The following is a 9866-nucleotide window of genomic DNA, read 5'->3' on the forward strand; positions in this document are numbered from 1 at the left end:
GTGCGCTTTGCTCTCCTCCTTAGTGCTTGCTTTTGCTCAGGAGGGCGGGTGCTGAACCTTATGAACCGATGCCCGCAGACGGGGTTTGCGGAGAAAGAGGTCCTGCAGGCCTGGTGTGGCAGCCACGGAGCTGTAGCGAGGCGGCATCCGTGCAAAACACCAGAAATCCACGGGGGTGTGAAGGTGAGCTGTGGGCTCCAGTAACACGGGAGGGAATGTGCGTGCTCGGGGTTTGGGCGCTTCTGTGTGTTTGGAGTGACTGTGACAGCACTGCTCGGTCAGTTTGAGTGTGTGGAACAAGCGGGACATCCTTTTTGACGGAGTCCTGTGAAAGGAGTCCTATGGGTTTGAGGTCTGAGTCTGGCTGTGCATCGTCCAGGAGTTGGGGTAGGGGATGAGGCAAGGAAAGTTGGGGTAGGAGGATGAGGCTCAGGACCAGGGACCTCTTCCATCGGTACAAACTCCCGCTGTTGTCTTTTTGGATTAGGAATCCACGTGGGTTTTTTAATGAAGAGCAGACTCATTGCGCAGCTTGGGAATGAATTCATTCTCGCCTGGTGTTAATTGGTGTTGTTCCCTACGTGGAGCTGCAGTTGAAATGGACGCTTTGTGATCTGGTCCCCTCTGGCGCGCTCAGATGAGCCCAGTTGGCCAGGCCTGGCTCTTGGTTGGTGAGCTGTGCCCAAGGTCAGAGAGTTGGCTCTTGTTGGCTTGGAGACGAGTCTTCCAGTTGCACGCTGTGTTCCTTGTGTTGTGTTGAGGTCTTGACCTCCATCCCTAACTGAGGATGCAAGCGCTACCGCGGAAGGAAGGGTTGAGATTGGAAGTGCAGTGCAAAGGGCTGGAGCCAGCAGGAGCAGGGCAGTGATCATCCGCCTGTGCTCAGCGCCGGTGAGTCCTCACCTCGAGTTCTGCGTTCAGTCCTGGGTCCCTCACTGCACGAAGGACACTGAAACCCTGACATGTGTCCAGAGAGGAGCAGGGAAGCTGTGAGGGGTCCAGAGCACCAGTCTTACGGGGAGCGGCTGGGGGAACTGGGATTATTTAGCCTGGAGAAGAGGAGGCTCAGGGAAGGCCTTCTCGCTCTCTGCAGTTGGCTGGAGAGAGGTGATGTCGAGGTGGGGGTCGTCCTCTTCTCCCGTGTAAGCAGTGATAGACTGGAGGGAAGGCCTCAAGTGGCACGAGGGGAGATTCAGGTCGGATGTGAAGAAAAACGTCTCCACAGGAGCGGTCAGACGCTGGAACGGGCTGCCCAGGGAGGTGATATTGTTACTGTCCTTGCGGGTTTGTTCAAGGAGCATTGGGTGTTGTACCGAGCGACGCGGCTCAGCGGGAAATGGTGGTGGTAGGTGGGTGGTTGGACTGGATGATCTTGGAGATCTTTTCCAGCCTTGCTAATTCTACGGTTCTATGAAAGGCATGTGCTGGGCGAGTGCTTTGCTGGGTGAGCAGGCAGCTGTTGCCACATCCACGGGGATGGGAGGCTTTTTAACCTGAGCCTTGTCTTTGGTGTCTGGTGCCCAGTAAGTCGTGTTGTTTTAAAGCAGAGTCTCGATTTCTGCAGCCACCAGAGCTCTCCCCCATGCTTCTCCCTGTGACGTGAGACCGCGTCGAAGGCCTTGCAGACGTCTGGGTAGGTGAAGTCGGTTGCTCTTTCTTTCCCCCCCAGTGCTGGAAATGGCGGGGAACGGGACTGTGGGACGTCCCAGCAGTGGGTTCCTACCTCAGCAGAACCGAACGGCTGTTTTGGTCCATGTATCTGCAGTGAATCTGACACTGATTAGAGAAATGAGGGGCCTGTGAGCAAAAAGAACTTGCCGCACTTTGTGGTGCGAGATGTTCTCTGAGCTGCTGCTAACAGTGCCCAGAATGCTTCCTTTTGCTGGGGAGAGATTTAGCAAGGATTTTTTTATATGAAAATAGTTCATCGCTTATTTCCTTGTCATTGACCTTTCATACTGCTTCTTGAAGAGTTACCTTTGGATTCTAAAGTAATATTTTAATATATTAATATAACCTCAATTTTCCCTACTTCTTCCCTTTAGCTCCCCTTTAGGTATCGAAAGGCTGTTACCAGGTCACCTCGGAGCCTTCGCTCCTCCGCGCTGAACAGCCCCAGCTCTCTCAGCCTGTCCTTGGAGGAGAGGTGTTTGATCCTTGGGTTCTTTGTTTTTTTGGGGCCGTCCTCAGTATGTGCTCCAATGGGTCCGTGTCCCTTCTGCACTGAGGACTCTTCGTATGGATACAGTGGTCCAGGTGAGGCCTCTTCAGCACAGGGCAGAGGGGCAGGATCACCTCTCCTCACCTGCTGACTGTGCGTCTTTTGGTGCAGGCCAGGATGTGGTTGGTTTTCTGGGCTGGGAGGGCACTTTGCTGGCTCGTTTCCAGCTCGCCATCCACTAGGTGTTTTGGGACAGGCCTATGCTCAGTCCTTCCATCCCCCAGCATGTATTGGTAGTGGGGGGTTCTCTCGTCCCAGGTGCAAGATGCCACGCCTGGATTTGTTGAGCCTGCTGTGGTTTGTCTGTGCCCACTGCTGGAGCCTGTCTGGGTTCCTCTGGCTGGCGTCCCGTCCCTCTGCTGTGTCGCTGCTCCCCACAGCTCGGTGTCGTCAGCAAATTCTCTGAGGGTGCGCCCTGCCCCACCGGTGCTGTCACTGATGCAGATGCTGAAGAGTCCTAGCCCCAGCATGGACCTCTATGGGACGCCACTCGCCACCAGTCGCCATCCAGACGTGGAGCCACTGAGCGCCGCTCTCTGGACTCGATCCCGCGGCCGGTTCTTTGTCCATCGAACAGTCCACCCATCGCATCCGTGTCTTTGCAACTGGGAGAGAAGGATGTAGCAGGACATTGCATCAATGGCCTTCCTGAAGTCCAGATGGATGATATCACTGGCTCTCTGCTTGTCTATTGATGCAGTGACATCGCCATAGGCAGCCGCCGGGTTGGTCAAGCAGGATTTAGCCTTGGTGAAGCCGCGCTGGTTCTCCTGTATCACCTCCCTGTCATTTGTGTGCCTTAGCGGGACTTCCACGAGGATCTGCTCGGTGCTCTCTTCCAGCACAGAGGTGAGACTGTGATGTTGGTAGCGGCCAGGATCGTTCTTTCTTCCCTTGTCAAAAATGGCTGTGATGCTGCCTTTTTTCCATTCACCAGGGACTTCACCTGATTGCCATGACTTCTCAAATACCGCTGGGAGCGGCTTGGCGACGACATCACCAAACTCCCTTACGACTCCGCCGTGTGTCTGATCGGGTCCCAGAGACTCCTGGATTTCCGGTTCTACAGGCGGGCTGCAGCCTGGTCTTTGCTCACAGTGTGGGATGGGGAGGGGGGCGGCCGGGCCACGTTGCTTCCTCAATTCCCACCTACCAAATGTCATACTCGAGGGCTGTGTGATGAGCGGTTGGAGAAGACGGAGGCGCAAAAGTCGAGTCCCTCCGCCTTCTCCTTGTCTGCTCCCAGCCACAGAGGTGCTGGTAGGCAGCACCGTGCGCAGAGCACAGCTGCCTTGCGCAGAGAACGCAGCACAGCAGTGCGCTTCTGTGCTGGAGGCGCTGCCTTGCACGCGCGGGACAGCGCCTTCGTCACTGTATTGCGTTCAGCAGGCGGTGGCAGGGAACCGCAGCGCTCTGGCGGTGTAACAGCTGCAGCCAGGAAGCTGTGGCTCTTGACGAGAGCAGCGAGAAAGAGAAAGCTTCATCTCCTGGAACGCCCTGACTTTGCTGACTGGCTGCTGGTTGCCCAAACTGGTGAGGACCAACGTACCCCCACCCAACGTTTACCCGTTGCTTGCTGCAACGTAGAGCTCCCAGAGGAGCTCGTTACTGTGCTGTGGGGTACTCTGCAGTCTGCCTGTTTTCTTTTTCCTGAGCTCTTGGCTCTGGCCTTTCCCTGCAGGCTTGCCCTTGCCTTGGCTTTCCTTTGGGCGTTCCCTGCGGCGTTTTCTTTGCCCTTGCCCTTTCCTTGGCAGTACTCTATGGCATCTTCGTTATCTTTGCCTGCCCTGGGTGTTCTGCTTGCCTTTGCCTCGCTGGGATGGGCTGGGAGGCGGCATTAATTTTCTTCTTGATCTGAACCCCAAGCATCCTGGGAGCTCAAATGATAAGTATATCAATGTAGCTCTAAACCTAATGCTTTTGGCACTGGGTAAAGAGCCTAGGGGTCGTACCGACAGGTGCACTTGCTGAGTGTCCCCGGAGCTGCTGAGCAGCCATCCTTCCCCAGCTGTACCGACTGTGCCCCGATCACCAAACTCCTTTGTGTCATCATGTCTCACAGCCCCTGGCATCTTGCTATGCACTACTCGTAAGAGCAATGTGCCCAGGGTGCAGCCCCCGCATGTGTGGGGCAGCGCCTTCGTTACTGGATTGTGTTTAACAGGTGGCAACGGAAGAGGGTCTGCTGTTTCTCCAAACAACATTGTTAGCTATCCTGCCTCTGGAATGCAGGGCAGCGTGCTGGACAGTAAAGCCACCAATTAACAGAGAAGCAGCAGCAGATTGGTGGATGGAATTCTGGAGTTGTAGCTGATAGGACGACTGGCTGCAGTGAGTCAAGCATCCTTCAGCTTGATCCAGGTCCAAGAGTGCGCAGCCAGAAATCTGTCGTGTGGCCTTCGTCAGAAGAGCACCAGGTGACCCCTGAGAGATACACGCTTGTGTCAAAGTACTGAGACTCGAGGCAAAGACAGAAGTCAGTCCTTTTGGGGACTGGCTGTAATAACCTGACCTGTGCTTGGACTTCCACCTGACTGCGAGCTCGGGCTTTACAGGCTCGAGGCGGAGCTGACGCAGAGACCTCTGGGTTTTAAAAAAGGAACAAGAAGGCTGGGAATCAGATGATTCGCTTGATGCTTTTCCTGGCTGTCCTACTGAAGGATTCTGCCTGTCCATCGGCACGTTTGGTTGGTTTGGCTGGCGCTGGGGTGCTCGGTGCTTATGTCTTGAGTTCTCTGTGATAAGGAGCTGCGCCATTTGCTGCTCCGACCAAATGCACATGTTGTTGGAATAGAGTGTACTATGCATTTTATTTTTCTCTGTAATGGCTTTATAGAGTGAGAGTGGTATATGCCTTAAAACAGGTAGAATATAAAATAAATTTTTATATATATATGCATACATTTTTTTCCTTGGTTCTTTGGAGTAGAGGTTGGGGAAAATATGGATGCTTTCTTCTGTGCCACTATTTCCCATATAGTGGTGTTCTGGGAGTGGCTTGTGTCGTTGATTTTCATTACTGAAGGAACATAGCATTCTTTTTATTCTGCCTACGTAGAGCTCCCTTTGTTTCCTCTGTAGTTTGAGTTGTGCTCTGGAACAGAATGTTCAGCTGCATCTAGAACAGTTACAAAGAGGAGTCGGGGCAGATGGATCTGGATTTCCCAGACGGAGGTTGTACAGATCCTTGCCTCCTCACGAAGCGTTCTCATTGTTCTTAGGCAGTGTTCTGTGCTACTTCTGTGCTGAGACTTCTATGACAAATCCATTCTCTGTTTCCCAAAGGTGATGAGAAGCTCGCCTCACAATGACTTAAGCATACTACACATTCCATATCAGTTCTTCCTTTGGGTCTAAAATAGACCAAATTCATGAAACCATGCCCGGGAATCCCACTGTTGTTAGAAAAGTTCAGCCAGTAGTCAGAACACCCCACGGCAGATCCTGGCATGGGTTGTGAATGAAAGAGCTGCTGCCAAATCGCTTTATGTCAAAATTTATCTGGTGGATAATTACAAGGCTTGGGAGATCCGGATGGGATCAGAGAGTGGTGTGTTCAGTTATGGAAGTTGGTAGTATTATGTTATTGTTTTTCTTGAAGTTGAATGTGTTTTGCATTGCAATTGTTTTGCAATGTTAACAATTGTCAATCTTCACTAGCCATCCTTGGCTTCGCTGTGATCACCTGGTCTATTGATACCAGCGTTTTCATCACATCAGATGGCAAAAAAAAAAAAAGAAGAAGAAAAGCGACACAATCAATTTGATGATAACTTATTTATTCACGTATTGACAGATAAGCTTAAGCAGTTAGCAGAAGTTTGCTGGGCGTAGAGAAGCTTTACTTGGTTTTCTTCATCTTTTTCCAATTGACGTAATTTTGTCCTCCTTCACCGGCTATCTAACTGCGTTTTTCCTCTGCCCTCACGACAAACAGAGAGGAGAGAGAGTAAGAAGAAGCAGCGCGGCGGGGCGTCGATCTGGTCGTACTTGCTGTTTCCGCGGTGTCCGGTGCCCCCTGGTGGCGAATCGGTAGAATTGCGGCAGAGTGCGTTTGACGTTCGGGCATGCGCAGTGCGGCTTCTACGCTCGGGCATGCGCAATTCAGTGCTGATCGTGGCGCGTGCGTAGTACGGTGCCATCGCTTGAGCATGCGCAGTATGGTGCAGAAGCCCGGGCATGCGCAGTTCCGTGCGGAGACTCGGGCATGCGCAGACGGATGCTGATCGTGGCGCATGCGTGATGCAGTGCGGACGCTCGGGCATGCGCAGTGCGCTGCGAATGCTCAGACATGCGCAGTTCCGTGCGGAAACTCGGGCATGCGCAGTTGTGTGCTGATCGTGGCGCATGCGCAGTGCTGAGCCGTCGCTCGGGCATGCGTAGTACGGTGCGAATGTTCGTGCGTGCGCAGTGCGCTGCGAACGCTTAGGCATGCGCAGTACGGTGCGGAAGCTCGGGCATGCGCTGATGAATGCTGATCGTGGCGCATGCGTATTGCGGAGCCGTCGCTCGGCCATGCGCAGTGTGGAACGACCGTTCGGACATGCGCAGTTCCGTGCGTCCGCTCGGGCATGCGCAGTTGGGTGCTGAATCTCGGGCATGTGCAGTTGCGCGTTGATCTTGGCGCATGCGTAGTACGGTGCCGTCGCTCGAGCATGCGCAGTGCTGTTTGGACAATCGGTCATGCGCAGTTCGGTGCTGAATCTCGGGCATGCGCAGTTCGTCGCTGATCGTGGCGCATGCGTAGTACGGTGCCGACGCTCGGGCATGCGCACTTCGGTGCGGACATTCGGGCATGCGCAGTGCCGTGCCGTCGGCCGGGCATGCGCAGTTCGGTGCGAATGCTCGGGCATGCGTAGTTTGGTGCGGAAACTCGGGCATGCGCAGCTGGGTGCAGACGGTGGCGCATGCGTAGTACGGTGCCGTCACTCGGGCATGCGCAGTTCGGTGCGGAAGCTCGGGCATGCGCAGTGTGGTTTGGACGCTTGGGCATGCGCAGATGGATACTGATCTTGGCGCATGCGTATTGCTATGCCGTCGCTTGGGCATGCGCAGTGCCGTTTGGACCCTGGGGCATGCGCAATTGGATGCTGATCGTTGTGCAAGTGCAGTGCGGGGCCGTCGCTGGTCCAAGAATCGACTGCTTGGTCGTACCCGAAGCGGTTTGTGTAAACAGTTGCTATGTTTAAGTTGACGGGTGCGTGATCGCTATTAGCTGGAGAACTGATCACCATAGAGAGCGGCGGATTAGCTACGCAGAGCGCTTAGAACGGCACTTCCGCATTTGTATGCGCATGCGTTGTGCTGCTGGCGGGACTCGGCGGCAGACAGCGGCAATTCCGCGAAGTGACCACGAGGTGGCAGCACAGACCGCGGAAAGAACTTTTCTGACAGCTTGTAAACGGGACTCGGCGGCAGACAGCCGCAGTTCCGCACAATGGCCACGAGGTGGCAGCGGAGACCGCGGAAAGAACGAATCTGACGGATTGACGGGGACCCGCGGCGCAGTCCCTGGCCATCCGTTCTGTCTGCGTCGTGTGATGGCGGGGGAAGAACACGAGGTTAGAAGTGGAGGAGTTGTGGGGAGAAAGACGAAGAAAATAGAGGGAAGCTATTCCAAACCCAGGAGAGCTGTGCTAAGTGCTTATAGATAGCTGCAAAAAAAAGTAAGTTTGTTTGTTTGTTTCCTTTTTGGCAGCATCTGTTTCATTTTTTCCAAATGTTCGCATACCAAAATGCAACAGCCCGGCAAATTTAATGATGACGAAATTAAAGCCCGTTGGCAGAAAGCGCAGGGCCGTATTAATGTTCGCTCAGCCTCTGTCTTGTTTATACTTCAATGTATTTTTATGCAAGAGCCTTTCTTCAACTGCGGGTTTCATTTTTGGCTTCTTATTCTTTTTTATGCCATCAAACGGGTAGTTTTAGGCCCTAGCAGGTCTGCACAGGCAGTCACAGCACAAAGTTGCTGTTTTGAGATCAGTGTGGACCACTACGGTGTTTCCACAAAGGTGAACCAAAACTGCCGTTCTCCACCTAGATTTACAGACGGAAGAAGTGAATTCCCCTGCACAGAAAGAATCACAGCTGCGTCACAGCTGCCATTGGCAAGATGGCCCGAGAGCTGTGCGGGTGCATCTGGCTCAGCTGCAGCTTTTCATCTGCCCTTCCCCGGTCCTCCCTGCAGCCGGACAGATTGCCCACAAGGGCTCAGGGTCCTCAGACCCTCCCGGCCAGCTGCAGCAGTCGCTCCTGCCAGCCACTCCCTTTCCCCCCGGGCCCGATTCCCGTGTGGCAGGCTGGAGCCCTGCGCGGCAGAGGAGGAGAGAGCTGCAGGCAGACGGAAAACGGGGTGGCTGGGATTCCTCCAGCCCGCCGCCAGATGTCTTCTCTGGGCGTTTTGGGGGTAGGCAGGGGAGCGTGGGAGCAGCCTGGAGGCTCTGGGCAGGAGGGAAGGAAGCAAAGGTGCAGCTGCAGGCAGCGGGCTCCGAGCTGGAGCAGCGCGGCCAGGCACGGCTGCACAGCTCACAGCCTGGGCACGCGGAGGGAGTTGGTCCGGCTGAGGGCTGCAGGGCTGTCCTTACCAAGCGCTCCCCCGTCCCGCAGGTCTGCAGCGACTGCACCAGTTGCTCGAGCTCTTCCCACTGCGGGAGCTCGGAAGTGACAACAAGCCTGACCCGACCCAAGCAGGTGATGACAGCATGCACACACACCCAGTGCAGATCTGGCACTCTGCAGTCCTCCCAGAGCTTGTTGCTGCTTTTTAGGCTGCTCTGCAGCTATGCTGTCCTTCCCCCTTTGTTCCCCTATGTCTTGCGCCCCGTGCCTTCCCCATTCCTTTTTCAGGCTTTCTCCTTTCTTTCCTCGCTTCCTTCCCCACGCCTTCCCCCTGCAACGGCCCCCTGTTCTGCTGCTCTTCTCAGCTGAGGATCCTTAAAGCACGCTTTTCAAAGGCGTTGGATCAGACCGCATCCTGTCACTGATTTAAAAAAATCAACGAGCACAGCATTCTGTATGGATAACAAACTGCAAGCTGCGTGAGGACCAACAGCAGCTCCTCGCCCTGGAGCGTCACCATCACCTCCCTGTTTCTCTGGGGCTCGGGACTGAGGTCTGAGCCGAAAGGCCACACGCTGCCGCACAGGCAGGTGCCGGGTTCACCCACCGAGGACACCAGACCCTAAAATGATTTCACCATGGGCTTTAATTGCGGTGCGAGTAGATGACGCGCGTTTCTCACCGGGGAGCCGTAGGCTGAGCCCGGCAGTTTGGCAGGCAGCACTCGCTCCGTTCACACCGGTAATCTCAGCCCTTTTGCTGCACGCGCAGCTTCTCAGCATCTTGCTGAGATTTCGGTACTGAAACCTGTGCTCCCCTGTTTGTTAGAAATGTCACCGATTGCCACTGAGGACAGACTGGAATCCGAGTATGTGGGCCATCCCAGCTGGTCCGTTGATTCAACCCCCTCGCCCTTAACCAGACAGGCAGACCCCATTGGCTGCCGCTCGTTCCTTTTTTTTCTTTTTTCTCCTTCATGTCTTTTAGGGACTCTGAGATGGCAGCCCGAAGCAGTGATGGAGCAGCTGGTGAGGGGTGCAGCCCTGCAGCACAGGTGGAAGCGGTGCACGTGTGGGACCAGATGGGG

This window comes from Meleagris gallopavo, chromosome 7, assembly GCF_000146605.3.
Source record: "Meleagris gallopavo isolate NT-WF06-2002-E0010 breed Aviagen turkey brand Nicholas breeding stock chromosome 7, Turkey_5.1, whole genome shotgun sequence".
Taxonomy (NCBI): domain Eukaryota; kingdom Metazoa; phylum Chordata; class Aves; order Galliformes; family Phasianidae; genus Meleagris; species Meleagris gallopavo.